General features: G+C 37.2%; 1 pseudogene across 1 annotated transcript; it reads right to left on the bottom strand.

Moving 5' to 3' along the window:
- Positions 1 to 10,092: 10,092 nt before the first annotated feature.
- Positions 10,093 to 11,083, bottom strand: LOC311630827 (protein SEC13 homolog; annotated as a pseudogene). Its single transcript has one exon. The product of its transcript is annotated as a protein SEC13 homolog (transcript).
- Between the last annotated feature and the right edge of the window lie 4,845 nt (positions 11,084 to 15,928).

Raw genomic sequence — 15,928 nt, 5'->3', positions numbered from 1 at the left:
TTTATTTTTAATGCTGTTTTACCCTTCACTATAAAAGCTCACTATTTGCTGAATGTTTTGCCTCAAAGTTAAAAAAAAAAAAAAGAATTTAAAAATTATCTCAAGTATCTCAAAAGTCTGTTGATTCTTTAAGGTTGCTCTGGTTTTGCAAATTAGAGACTGAGTGGTTAATTAATGGTTGGAGGGTTGATTTCCTGTCCTCTTCAAGAGCAAGGTTAGTGTGCTATGCTAATTAGTAATAAATAACTTAGAAGTTGTCGGACATAGTATAGGCCCTCAGGATACACAGAATTTAAAATATGTTTAACCAGGGCATATCAGGATCAATATGATAGCTTTTATTTCCTCCTTGATGACCACAGTGATGGTCACACATGTGATAGTTCCTCTCCTGGACACACTGTAGGATTGCACTCACACTCCCATTTGAGTTACCCATGTTCAAATGACTTGCTTCAGTTTATGAAATGTGGGCAGAAGTGACATGTCACCTTTTAATTGGAAACCTGAAGAACCAGTGTAAGGTGTGTTTCATTTCCTTCTCTATTCATTAACTGCCATTATAATGCTGAAAGGAAGAGATAGGATCTTTGCCAACCTTGAGGGCCTTCAATTAACCGAACCTCCCTCCTGCCAATACATCAAACATAAGGATGGATGAAAAATAAATATCTGGTGTCATTAGATATGAGGTGAGTGGATTAGTTACTTTCATGTAATGTAGCTATCCCAAACTACATGAAGTGAGATCAAAACTCAATTTAAAACAATGAATAAAAGTTAATGAGAAGATTGAATAGTGAATTAAATAGTGGTTGGAGGGTCAATTTCCTGCTCTTAGCAGAGTGAGACAGATTTTGAAATCCATCATTCGGAGAGAAAACATAAAATTATGGACTCAGATTTTATAAAATCAACATAAAATCTTTCCTCAGAGAGTAGGTTTTTATACACATATTGAAGACAATGAACAGGAATGGTTGACTTTTTTGAGGGAATGAGTGATGAAGCAAATGTCAAGCATGTATTGGAAAGAATTAGATTCTCTTCTTCCTAGAGGATACACATTCCCTGGAAATCTCTGTGTTACCCTCCTTACTTCTTTCCATAGAGTTTGGCAATTACAATAAGCCCAGGATTCCTCAAAGCCAGGCTTGGACCTGTTAGAAAATCTGCATTTTTTTTTTTTTTTATGGTAACTTTCATAGCCTATGTGTCCTTTAAAAAAAATTGGCAGGAAAATTAAACCAGATAAAATATATAGATAATTACTAAAACTAATAGTCTGGGACCAATTGAAAATAATGCAAATAAGGTTGAATCTTAATAGAAGAGAAGTTATCCTATATAATAAAGAGGTAATATGCAAATTGACCATTACTCCAACACACAAGATAGCTGCCCTCACGTGGTCAAAGATGGTAGCCCCATATGGACACAAGATTGCCATCAGGGGAGGGCAGTTGGGAGGGAACAGGTATGAAAGAGAGGGAAGTGTGGGGGGGAGATGCAGGCCTGCAGGGGAGGGAAGTTAGGGGTGACTGGGCCAGCAGGGGAAGGCAGTTGTGGATGACCAGGCTGACAAGGTATGGCAGTTAGGGGTGGCCAGGCCGGCAGGGGAGATCAGTTATGGGCAATCAGGCCAGCAGGGGAGCAGTTAGGCATTGATCAGGCTGGCAGGGTTGATTAGGGGGTGATCAGGCTGGGAGGCAGATGTGCTTAGAGGCAATAAAGCAGGCAGGCAGGTGAGTGGTTGGTAGCCAGAAGTCCTGGATTGTGAGAGGGGTGTCTGACTATTGGTTTAGGCCCGGTGGGATCAGGCCTAAAGGGGTAGTCGGACATCCCTCGTGGGTTCCAAGATTGAAAAGGGTGCAGGCTGTGATGAGGGACACAAACCACTCCCCCATGAACAAATTTCATGCATAAGACCTTTTGTATCATTATATTTAATTTTAAGTTAAATTTATTTTAATTTTTAAAATAAATCTTTATTGTTCAGATTATTACAATTGTTTCTCCTTCCCCCCCAATAGCTCCCCTCCACCCAGTCCCAACCCCACCCTCTGAACTTACCTCCCCTCTCAACCCCACCCCCTCCCACTGTCCTTATCCATAAGTATGTGATTTTTGTTCAGTCTCTTCCTGTACCCCCCTCACTGACACCCTTTTCTCCCTGAGAATTATCAATCCCCTCCGATTCTATGCCCCTAACTCTATTATATTCAGCAGTTTATTCTGTTCCTCAGATTTTTAATTCACTTGATTTTTAGATTCATTTGTTGATAGATATGTATCCTTTGTTCATAATTTTCATCTTTACTTTTTTCTTCTTTTTCCTCTTTATAAAGAACACCTTTTAGCATTTCATATAATACTGGTTTGGTGGTGATGTACTCCTTTAGCTTTTTCTTATCTGTGAAGCTCTTTATCTGACCTTCAATTCTGAATGATAACTTTGCTGGGTAGAATAATCTTGCTTGTAGGTTCTTGCTATTCATCACTTTGAATATTTCTTGCCACTCTCATCTGGCCTGCATAGTTTCTGTTGAGAAATCAGCTGATAATTGTATAGGTGCTCCCTTGTAGGTAACTGTTTTTTTCTCTTGCTGCTTGTAAGATTCTCTCTTTGTCTTTTGCTCTTGCATTTTAATTATGATGTGTCTTGGTGTGATCCTCTTTAGATTCCTTTTGTTTGGGGTTCTGTGTGCTTCCTGGACTTGTAAGTCCATTTCTTTCACCAGGTGGGGGAAATTTTCTGTAATTATTTCTTCAAATAGGTTTTCAGTGTCTTGCTCTCTCTCTTCTTCAGGCACTCCCATAATTCTGATGTTGGTATGCTTGAAGTTGTCCCAGAGGCTTCTTACACGATTTTCTACTTTCTGGTTCCTCATCTCTTCTTGCTTCTCCAGAAGAGTATCCTTTGCCTCTTTGTATTCCAAATCTTTGACTTGATTCTTGCATTCCTCTAGTCTGCTGTTGGGTTTCTGTATAATATTTTTATTTTTATTTTAGTCAGTGTGTGTTTAATTTATAGTTGGTCCTTTTTCATATCCTCGAGGGTCTCAGAAATTCTTGAAAAACCTTATAACCATGGTTTTGAACTCTATATCCAGTCTTTTGTTCTCCATTTCTGTCATTTGAGGTCTATTTCCTTTTCTTAGCATTTTTGCTGCTTTCCTGAGTTGGTAGGGTAGCTTTGTGTGCTAGGTGTCCTATATGGTTCAATGGGTCAGCCTCCCAGTTGCCTAATGTAGACACTCTTGGTGCACCCCTTTGTGGACTGTGTGTACAGCCTTGATGTAGTTAAGTCTTGATTGTTGTTGGTGTTACTGGGAGGAATTGACCTCCAGTCCAATTGGCTGTGAGGACCCACTGTGTCTATAGTGGAAGAATTTCTGTGCTGGAGACACGTTTATGGGGGAGGACTTGTTCCCATAGAGCTTTGGTGCTCACAGTCTGTCTCTTGAGTGTGTCCCTTATGAGAGTAGTTGAAATCTGGTGTCCTCACACACTGACCACTAGATACACTAGTTTCTAGATCTCCAATGGGGTGTAGTTCAGCTACTGTCTGAGGCCACCCAGCAGGAGCTACCTCAAGAACTATAGTTTTCTCCTCTTCACTTGGGATTTGGCTGTTTTGGAGCTGGAGCTGCAGTTTATTTCGTTAAGCTGCCACAATACAGGCCATTTACAATATATACAAAAGCAGCTGTGTGGAGCTTGGGCAGGTTTGTAGAATGTGCCGGGTGGAGCCTCAGGGTGGGGCGGGGAATCAGGGCAGGGCAGGGTCTCAGGACATTAGTAGGCTGGGGTGTGGCAAACAGCGATGGCTGCCTTCTCTGCCTTTCTGCATTTCCAAGTCCCCAGATCCCCACACTCCAGCGCAGTAACAATGATTGCTGTGCGCACCTCTGCAAAAAAAGTCACCCTCACTTTTGGACCTGATGGCCAACGGATCAGCTTCTTCCCATAGGCGTCTGAGTCCCCTGTGTATCTCCAGAAACTGGATTTCAAAGTGATCTGGAACTTATTTCCCTTTGGGTTGAAAAAAAGCCACTTGCCCAGTCACCCGCCACCAGCCCGATTTGTGTACCTACATACCTATGCTTTTCAGCTTTTCAGTGCTTGTACTCCTTTCTCTTTCAGCCAGCTTTCCCATGGTTCTGAGTGATAGAAGTTGTGTCTTTTAGTTGTAGTTTTGAAATTGTTGTGTGAGGCTACAGATTAGTTGTTTACCTATGCCACCATTTTGGTTGTGTGTGTTTTTTTTTTTGGAAAAAAAAGTTAAATGTTTTTAAAATATTATATTTAAATAGTAAATATTGCTGATGGAATTTTGTTTGTTTGTTTCCAAACTGAAGTTATATTTGAAATGTAATAGTAATAGTCTTGAGAAATAAAGCAAAAGGATACTCAGTGCTCTCTCCCTACTAGTAAACCACCCTAACCAAGCACATAGTAATATTCAGGACAAAAGTGCTGATAGAATTTTACAGTAGTTTAGTTTTAGGTTACATAGAGAGTCTCAGTGTGTGATCTGTTCTGGGTTTACACCTTTATTGAGCATGAACAAGCAGTCTCAACCATAGCCAAAGCCTTTAGGCCCAAAGTTCTTTGTAAAGCATCCTTTACAATTGATTTCACTCTTTTTTCTCAGAGTTGTTGATTCAAAACTCTCCCCTGACTTGGCATTATGGAAATAGTTGTGCCAGGGCTTTCCAGCTCTAATTACCTTCTGGGCAGCAAATATGGAATCCCTACACCAGGAACAGTTCTCAGTAGTTTCCTATTGCTGAGCAAATTTAGAAATGTCTGGATTGGTTGTGGGATTGAACAACCTCTAGTTTGATGCCCAGTCTCTCACCACTATCTGCATTGTGCATGTAGGCACCTCAAGTAACCATATCCTTTGGCCTAAGTGCCTTTCCATAGCAGGATTTGCAGTAGATCATGAAATGCCACTGTTGTGCTGAGTTTTTCTTACAACCTATGCACAGAAAGCACAGGTGGGAGCTTCTCCTGTCACAGTGCACTTTTCTACCTGGTACCAGGTGCTCACACAGGCCCATGTTATTTCCACTTCCCCAGACATGCATTTGGAGTTTGAGGTAGGACAAAGCTAGAGAGGAAGGAGTGCTTGGGGACTCAGGGAGCCCAGGGAAGTTTTTCAAGTTTGATACAAGCCCCCATATTTCATGTAATGAAACTTTTAGAGTTGCTATCAAAACATTCTCCTACAGAAGCTTTATATTATTATTTTTTTCTAATCAATATAATCTCAATAGTGATTGATTTATCATCTAATTACTGAACATTGGACCTTTAAAAAGCACAGATTATTTTCAATTTCACTAAAGTTATTATTTTCAATTTCCTTAAGTGCCATAATTTATGTTTTAATAATATACATGTTCAAGTATTTTTCTTTAGATTCTTAAAAAATAATAACTTTTTTGTGATAAAGTTTAACTAACCATCAAGTGTGAACTAATTCAGTAACCAATCTTCAAAATAACAGTCACATTTTATTGCCTCTTTTTTTTATAGTTATTATAAAAATAAATAGACTATAAATAATTAGGCTTGTGGAGTACAAATCTAAATTTGTCAGGCTTAGCTAGTTAGAAACTATTTTTTTGATATTTCTATTAGCCATGAAAGATATGCAGAATTGCTTCCATGACACTCTTAAAAAGCTGAACATTTCATATATGCATATTCCCTAGAGATATTTGAAATAGAAATTTCTCCCAAAATTAAGTGCCAGATTGTCTGGAAGCATAAACACAAGGGGAAATTTTTTACCTTTAGCTATGTTAATGCAAATCTGGCCACAGTCATGAATATATTATTTTTATTATGATGTATCTGAGATTGCTATATCAGAAACTGGATTTGAGCCCCTTTATCCTGTGGATATAACACATTATATATGTACCAGAGAGCACTTCATTTTTTTTCTGATATTACAAAATATAGCTGGTGGCCCATTTATAATATAATCTAAAAATTCTCTCCAACTCTGAAATGATTGTACCACTAACAAGCTATTATTCCAATGTAAACCAGAGTAGTGCTTAAAGCTACTGAACCTGGTATATTCCCTCTGTAGGGTTATCAGAGTAAACAAGGTGACTAAGTTGATCAGTGAGCTTAGTGAAACCACTGGCTAATTCCAGAAAACAACCTTAGGTCTCATGAAACTGATGAGTTGTTTCTCACTTTTGATGGAATTAAAGAGTCAGGTTAAAATAATATAGGCAAAATTAATTTTTTAAAAAATATTTTTTTGTTGGTTTCAGGGAGGAAAGAGAGAGAGATAGAAGCAGCAATGATGAGAGAGAATTATTGATTGGCTGCCTCTTGCAACCTAGGACTGTGTCCTGATTGGGAATCAAATCTTGACTTCCTGATTCATAAGTCAATGCTCAATCATTGAGCCATACAAGCCTGTTCAAATTTGCCAGACTTTATCCAGGATCCTTTTATATAGCCATAGTTCCCATGTGTATGTATTTGGATGTGTGGTTTAGTGTGTATGTGTGTGTTTAGAAGGTGACAGGATTTTGTAGAAGTTATATATATTTGTTACATTATCACATAATTATGCTTGCTTAATTTATCCACTCAAAATGTAGAAGCCATAATAACAACTAAACATTATATCAGACAAGAAATGTAATGTATTTGTGTTTTCATTTAAAATTAAACACAAGAAAATAATTTGAAACTGGCTTCATTAATACTTTAGCTTATATTCACAATGCTGATATACATACCAAAAGTATTATTTTTTCCTGTCATATATTTTTACTTGTTTTCATAAACTCTCAGATTTATTGTAGATATGTACATACTGGACAATCTATAAATAAAATGTATTTAACTTATCTAGGAGTTAATCGTGAAGGAAAGAGATTACAAATCATAATAAAGTCCTGGATCCAGGTACATAAAGATAGCTAATATTTACTGAGTAGATACATAGCCAGGCACAGTCCAAGTGTTTTACATAAGTTATTCCATTTAATCCTTTCAACAGCCCTATGATATATGCACTGTTACTATTATTTGCACATGAGGGAAGTAAGTCTTAGAGATCTTAAATCATTACTTTTAACTGCACAACTTGTGTTATTTTTCCCCCAGTTTTATTGGGAAATAATTGACATATATTAATGTATAAGTTTAAGATGTACAACATGATAGTTTGATTTACATATATTGTTAGATGATTACCACAATAGGTTTAGTTAACATTCACCATCTCTTATAGATACAAGAAAAAAGAAAAAAAAATCCCTTCTAATATAAAAAAAAACTTGTGTTTTTAAATAACATGATATAACAATGTGAAATTTTCCTCAATGTGAAGGTTGCCTGAATAGTAAGAGTATATTTATGCAATCACCAAAATAAAATTCAAAACAAGGCTTTATTTTCTCTTTAACACTAATCACACATACAATTGAAGACTGGACTTCCCATTGTTGTTACCAGTGCACCTTTGGTTGTAACACTCATAGAATGAATATGATCCCTTGACCAAAAAGCAAAAGAAGAATGTTGTGGAGAGGTATGGAAGAGGACTAACAGAATTTCCTAAGTTTAGCAGATGACTCTACTTGAAACATTAGATAATGGAGTATTTAAAGAATCAGAGCTAATAGGTCAGTCCATTTCTTTACACAAGGTGCTCTTATTCTTTTTGGATATAAATTAGCCCAATCACGTTAAGTATTATGCACTGTGTGTAGAGTTGGATAATGATCTCCATCAAATGAATGCATAGGGTACACTTCGCTCTCAGTGCCTTCTGTTCCAGCTGTTTCTACTTATCTTAATTTTTGTAATTGGGTTACAATTAGGCTGTAAATGAGACTTTAACATGGGAATTGGAGTTTTCAACAAAAGGATTTACTTTTATTGTTTTGTGGTTCTTAACTTTCAGAGGCCTATTTCTTGCTACATGTTAATCAAAAAATATTACAGAGTGTTTAAGATAAGCTTATGGCATACAAAGAATAACCTATTTCCATTTCCACATATCTAACAATGTGGCTGCAAAAAGAACACTGTTTGGGAAAATTCTTCCATTCATGCAGTGTTTCCCAAAGTGTGGTACGAGTACCCCCAGGGGTATGGGAAGAGTTTGGTGGGGATATGCACTGCACCATGCTTAGCTGAGCCTAATTCTACGGTCTCATGAGTACGAGGGGTACTCAGCGTTACGAAAATTATAGAAGGGTTACACATTTGTCAGAAGTTTGGGAAACACTGATTTAGGGCATTAGAAAAGGCTTATTTGAAAATTATTACAATTTTTCATATTTGTTTGTGACTGTCTCCAGGCCTTACTTCACTTACTAATATTGTTACTGTAGACAGAGAGGCAGGCCGCATGAGGACTGTTCAGAGGACACAGGCACGCTGGGAGCTAAGGGTGCTCTGCAGACTCCAGTTTCTTGCTACGGTGGTGTGCTGGCACTGTGTCCAGTGTCCAGAGATGGGCTGAAGACTACAGCATCTCTAGGATTTCTGGTGGTAGATCCTGCATCCCCACCTGCTCTGACCCTGAGGGAGCTCCAGAGAGCCTCCCCAATTGGCCAAGATGGCACAGGGGAAGGTTCTTACACTGTGTGCAGCCAATAGCTATATAGAAAGATGAATGCACAGGGCCTGGACATGCCAAAAGCTAGCAAGATAATTTGATAGGAAAACAAAACAAAACAAAAATCCTTTCCTCCCTATCCCTATAAGAATCACAGGCTTGAGCAGGAAAAAGAAATGGTCCCTGAGACAAAAATCCATCATTCTCTCTGGTTGCAGCACCTGAATAAAAACTTATTTTCTTTTGCGCTGGTACCTGTCTCACAGTTTGGCTTTGGTTGCGGCAGGCCACTGAGCCCACTTGGTTGGTTGTAATACGAAAACTATCAGCTAGACAAGGTTTGAATTAGAATGGTAAAAGTGAAGTCTAAGCCCTTGCATGTGGGAGCTTGATGCAAATGCAGTATTTTAGAGCAATTTCCATATTATTCAAGTAGAATCTTTATTTTAGAAAGTATTTTTTATGCATATATAGTTCGATAAATCCTGTTAGAGACTAATTAAAGCAACAAATCAAATGCAATTCCAGTTAAAAAAATGATTCTTTGTCTCATCATGCATTTTTATCATACTTTAAGAAAATATGAAATCTTAATTAAGTAAAGTGACAGATTTAAAATTTTAATGAAATTACTATTTTAGATTTTAAAAATAGGTTAGAAGATTTAAAAAAATATTATGTAAGATAAGCCAGAACCAAAGTTGCAAGTGTTTTATGTTAGTTTTTTTAGGCTGTTATTCTCTATAGAAGCTAGACAGTCCAATTTTCTTATCCTCCATGGGTCAGTGGTGCTGTAAATTTGAAGACTGATGTAAGGCTCTAGAGTAAGTGGAAAATATTTCATTCCATCTACAAGTTTCCTTACTATGTTTCTTATTCATTTTAGCAATTGTAGACCTCTCCTTTGTTATTTAACTTCACTTTATCGAATTAAGTATATTTTATCATTAAAAAATAATCTATTATATATTTTCAAAAATCCTGTTTCAGATAAACATTTTCCTGAAAATTGGCTGTGCAACTCTTTGAGTGTCATTTGTTGCCAAGCACTGATGTAAGTGTGACTTAGCTGTCATCCTATGAGAAGGATGACACATCTGTGAAGCTTTTCTTCCTGTTGGTGGTCCTTGTGCTATTGCTTTTGGGGTTTTTTTGTTTGTTTTTAGGGAGAATTATAAACAAAATGTTTATTTACTTTGGAAACAGAAAGTCCCAAATAATGCCTAAAACCAAAGGGAACATTAAAACGGCCAAAAATATTTTTAAATAATAGATTTGTAGTTTTCCCCTCATAATATGGGTGCTTCCAGCCAGACAGTAAATTACAAACAATATAAAATAATGTTAAGGCAGATGATCAATCTGGTTGCAGTTTCAGCAATTCCTGGGAAAGTAATATTATTGGAGAGCTTCCTTCCAGCTGGTCCAGGAAAGGGCAGTTCAGGAGTTGGCAGGTGTGGAGCTGAGCCCTGCCAGTCTTGTCACTGCTCATTCTGCTGGCCCTCTCTGAGAGAAACAGACATGGAACCCTGGCCCTTGTTTACATCACTGATGCACACCCACTGCCCGTGGACTGACTCCTTCCACAAGGTCACTTTATTATCTCCATGAGATGGCCTGGATGTTGGCTATGATGAACTGGCTCACGTATCACACAACATAATTGAACTTGTGCAGTAGTTGAGAGACAATGTATTGCTTGAGACATTATCACAGATCCATATGAATATACAACCACCCTGGGAACAGCAGGTGATTGTGCTGGTGGGTAGACCAAAGACGGGGCCCAGGACATGTCTAGAACCTAGTTAGTAGGTGCTCCCAGCTTCTGTTCCTCCTTCCACTGGCCATCCTCTTCCTCCTTCCACAGCTTGATGAGGTGTCACAGCCCCTTGAGGCAAATTTCTTGATGTAGTTGGACTTCTGTCCTGATGGCTGGTCTATAGGCATCCAGCAGGGGCCCAGCTGAGGCATAGCAGCCAATAGTGTGAGCATTATCTTCAGTCCCATTGGCCCTCCCCTGTGTAGGTCAGCAGGGAGATGGCCTCATCTGAGCTTCCACAGGCCAGGATTAAGCTGTAGTCATGGAGGCCCAGCAAACAGAATTTACTGAGGAGTCGTGTCCTGTGTATTCATGCATCATCTCCTAGGTTTCGTTTTCCCTTTTTCAGAAAATGACTTTCTGATCATAGGAGCAGGATGCCAGGATAGTGTCATACATGAGGTGGTCCCAGGCCACTTGCCACACTGGTCCCTCATGACCCCTGAGGTCTGCAATAAGGATCTGCCCTCCGTTGCATATATAAAAGATTTTGATGGACCTGTCTGATGAGCAGGTTGCCAGGCGGCTGCCATAGTAGTCCATCTGTGCTTCATGAATCATGTCTTCAAGGGAGGTGTCCACAGTGCTAATTACTGACACCATGCTTCTGCAGTGGCAGCTCCCAGCCTCCAATCTGGCGGCTCCCTGCGGCGCCTCCCACAGCTCTCTTGTGTCATTGTTCTTCACCTATCTCTCTGTTCTGAGATCTGAACATGTTCTCTATAAGTTTCACCTGTACTTTCTGTTTTAGACTACCCAATTCCTGGCTGAGGAGGGGTTTTATAATTTTTGTAACTGGTGTCAGGGCTAGGAATGGTACTATTTGAAACAAGTTCTTGGAGGGACAATTTACTAAAACTTAATGATTAAGACTGCTGCAATTTACTATGCACTTCACTTCATCCACTTTATAACCAACATTCAGAATATCCATATATCCCAGCTTTTCTTTACTCTTCTTTCACAGTCATCACCAAGTATTACCTGTCCAAAAAGTTCAAGGACTCAGGACTTGGGTTCCTTGTTGCTTCCATAATTGTTACAGTACCCTAATATATCTCCTGATCTGAGGCTGTATCCTGAGATAATGAAAGGATTGACATCTTTTGCATTTTGTTAAGTCAGCAAACCCTGGCTCCTTATATTGATAGCCAACTATGTCCTTCCTTGTTTTCCTTCCTTCTTTTCATTGAAAGAAATCTATATATTCCTGACCAATTCAATCCCTTTCATGTACTGGTTTAGAGGATCACCCAGGACATTTTTAAAAGTGAATGGATTTCTGTGGCCTTCTGTACTGTTTTCTGCCTGGGCACCATTTTTTGGATGGGGATCTTTTTGTGTGTTTGCATATCATCCTATCATCAGAGAATATGGCAACCTGTGTTTTTTTTGTGCTTTTGTAGTTTACCTAGCAATTAGAAGTTCTTTTGTAGAGTGTCCCCTCCCTGGTAGCTGTTCCTTTCATTGTGGGAACTCTCTTTGTGCTGACTCTGGATGGGTTATTTCTATTTACTGAGGAATCTATTGTATGCTATGAAGACTTTTACATTTGTGGTACTAGCATCATCATGCAATCTGCTCCTCACACTATTTAACGTTATTTGCAATAATAAACACTAAATAAATACATTTATGTCTTTCTTGTTTTTCTGATGCTTCAGTTCCTTAACAGAATTTTAGAAAACATGCCCCAAAATATAAGATTAACCTGGGTGGATATTTAGCAGAGTCTGTTTATTTTTTTGAAGATTTGAATTGTTTCATAATGGTTTAAATATATAATATTGTTTTCTTCGAATAGTTTTAAAGATTAAAAATAGAGAAGAGTATATTTTACCTTTTCTTTTGGGTTAGTAGTATTATATTGCATATATATAACACATCTTCTTTAACCAATCATCCTTTCTTTCTTTCTTTCTTTTTTTTTTTTTTAAGGAAGGAGGGGAATCAGCATTTATTTGAGGCCAAAGGCTTACCAAAATAATATTATTAGTTTTTCTTTTTTAAAATTTCTTTATTGATTAAGGTATCACATATTTATCTTTGTCCCCCATTCTCATCCCAAATTCCTCCCCACATATGATTCCTTGCTGTCCTTGACCACTGGTTAGGCTTACATGCATGCATACAACTCTTTTGGTCGATCTCTTCCCCTTACCTCCACCCTCCCCTACCTTCCCTCTGAGGTTTGACAGTCTGATTGATGCTTCCCTGTCTCCGGGTCTGTTTTTGTTCATCAGTTTATGTTGTTCATTATTTCCCCTAGATGAGTGAGATCATGTGATACTAAAAATACCCTTATAAGAACTGAACATTAGACAAGCAATAATGGTTATGCTGAGAGGCAAATGAATCAGTCTGTAGTGAGTTTCTTTTTGGGTCAACAGTTCTTTTGAGTTCCAATTTCTATGTCATATAGTTCCTTATGTGTACATGTTAGCAATGAAATTTTGAGTTCTGGATAGTGGACAAAAAGTGGTAATGCAGTGAGGCACAGCTGCTATCTGCTAGTATGGCAAGGCGTTGTCAGCATCTTCCAACTCTGGACTATTTCTCTTCTGCTTCATGGCTGAAGCAGTCCTGTCAATTCTTCTCTATTGTAGGAATCCACATGGTCTTGGGGTTGTTTTCTGAAAATATACAAACATATTCTAGACCAAAAGTTAATAAAAAAAAATCTTTTCTATAAATTTGACTTGGGATGTTTTTTAATTTTTTGCTCAAATGATTTTTCTTTGGCTTGTTTTGATACCATGTATGTTTTTCATGGGTGTCTTTCTGCTAGCATTACAAATGAAAGTTCATTTTCTAAAGTATAATTTTTTTAGATGTAATTTACTTACAGTATATATATATATATATATATATATATATATATATATATATATATATATTACTATCCCCTCTTTTTTTCTTTTCTTTTTCTTTCTTTTTTCTTTTTTTTTTTTTATTATCCCCTCTTTTTTAAAGGATACTTCAGTTGTTTCTATGCTTTGACCATGGTAAATAATGCTGCAGTGAACGTAGATGAACATTTGTAACAACATAGAGTTTGAGAATGGCATGCTAAGCAAAACAAGTCAGACAGAAAAAGTTAAGTACTAGGATATTTTGCTCATATGTAGGATACAAAATTGAATACACAAAAGGAACAAACAAGACAAGAAACAAAAACTCTTAGACACAGACAACAGTATGGTGGTTATCAGAGGGAGAGGGGTTGAGGGTGGAAGTAGTAAAGAGTAAAGAGGGTCAAATACATGGTGAAAGAAGGAAATTTGGCTTTGGGTGGTAAACACATGCATATAATTGTACACTTAAAACCTATATAGTTTTGTCAACCAATGTCAACCCAATAAATGAAATAAAAAGAATTATTTTTTAAAAAAGTAAAAAAAATGGAGATAAGTGCAAAACTCCTTTGAATATCTTTGTCAAACGTTTATAGCTTTTTGTGATATTGATGATTTAGGCAGAACAACAGCAGGAAAGTTTAAACTTTGAGCCAAGCAAAATTTTCCTTTGATTCCCTCTTTGTGAATGTTTTTTCTCCCAAAAAACACAAATCTTGGTCTCTACTGACCAAATAGTTTATTAATTGTAACCTTCTCAAAAATGCATTTCCTTGTCAATAACTAAAAAATTTCCACCCCAATTTTCACTATGTCTCTTCTAAACTTTCCTCTGTAATAATTAACACAATTTTAATTTATATGTGTATTTTAATTGAATATCTGTCTCCTACCACTAAAATGTAAGCTACATGGGCTCAGTATATATATCTAGTACCTATGTATAACATTGTTTACCACTTGATAAGCACTAATATTTGTTGAGTGGATAAATTTAAAAAAAGTTAATATGAGATAATATTCCCAAACCCCTTAATATTCTTGGTATTTATGAAAGAGGGAAAGATTAATATTTATTAGGAATTTCATTGGGCCCTCTTCTGATGCTCTGTAGCTTCTTGGCATCTTAATTCAGATAGATGAATTCACGAATCAAATACATAGAAGCATCTAGTAAGATTTACAAACAGCAGGAATATATAGTATGAATTTACCACAGTGATCCAAGAAAATCTAACCCTGGATATAGCAGACACTGTGTCAATGTAGGAGCTCTTGGGACTCTTTGTTCCTCATAGCTACTCCCCGGAAAGTTAGCTAAAATAAATTGGGATTCTTTCCTTAAGATCTAAAACATCTAGGTGAAGGGTAAGTAAATTTGATATTCTTTATTCTCCTCAATGGTGAAAACTAATAGAAGAACCCAAGAAAGAAAATAAATGATAAACAATCAAAACACAGAGACAGTAGTAAATTGGACACATAGCCCAGAGAAAGAGAAATAACACTGCAATAAATATAAACTTTAGAACACCACATTTCTGATTCCTTTTCATACTTTATATCTTCCAGACAGATACTTAAGGAAGATGTCTATACAGAATTAGTGATGTGAAAGCTACCTCTGATGTATTATGAGGTACTTTCAGTTAAGAGTGGTTCTTTACCCAATTATTCCAATTTGTCTTAAAATCATAAGATGAGAAGCAGGTAAGGCCAGGCCATCACTCAAAGCACATGCGCGTGGTTACATCACTTCAATACTATCCTGTGATGATGATGTAGCCACCTTAAAATGAGGAAGATATTTTCATTCAACTGAAAAAAGTGGAAAAGTTAAAGACAACTATTTATATTAACAGTTACATTTTTCACAATCTGAGAGTAAAAATGTATTTTCAGTTTTTGTTCAAAGAACACAAGGTACTCTCAATGACCAGAAAACCTCCTAGGGTAAGTGAATTTCTTTTTCTGTGAAGTTGAGATCCAGAACAAAAAAACCTCCAGTTTTTAAAAGCAATGAACAAATAGCTTTATGTTGGAAGTACATGGTGTTATTTGAAATAAGGCAATGAAAGATAAAGAAGTGATAAGGAGAGACTATGGAAACATATTTCCTCTACTTGGCTTCAATAATTACTATGTAGTTTATTCATTCACAATTAGCTTCCTCAATACCATTATTTTTCCTGTGACTTTAAAAATCTTTTATAAGAATAAGAATCCAATAAGGCCAATGAGTTTTAAAATGTGCAGGCTACTCCTTTCCTCACACATATAGTGTTGTCTATGTACTAAATTTACTAAGTATACCCTTAGACTAGGGGTGTCGAACTCAATCAGAGAAGGGGCCAAAATCTAAAATCCAGCCTAAATCGCAGGCTGAATGGTTTACTGAACAGTCATAAACTGACAATGTCATAAACTGACAGCGGAGTGCAGTGATGACAGCTCGGTGCGGGCCACATTGCAAGGCCTGACGGGCTGGATTTGGCCCGCGGGCCTTGTGTTTGACACATGTGCCTTAGACCATAAGATCTACTACACCAAGTATATGCTGTGGTAAACTGAGATTCCCACTTGTTTTAGCCCCAATAAAAACTACCTTTGTGTTTTTATGATAACTCATTTTCTATCATT

This window comes from Pipistrellus hanaki, assembly GCF_964339955.1.
Source record: "Pipistrellus hanaki genome assembly, chromosome: 1".
NCBI classification, from domain to species: Eukaryota; Metazoa; Chordata; class Mammalia; order Chiroptera; family Vespertilionidae; genus Pipistrellus; species Pipistrellus hanaki.
This window is presented reverse-complemented; position numbering and strand designations above follow the sequence as displayed.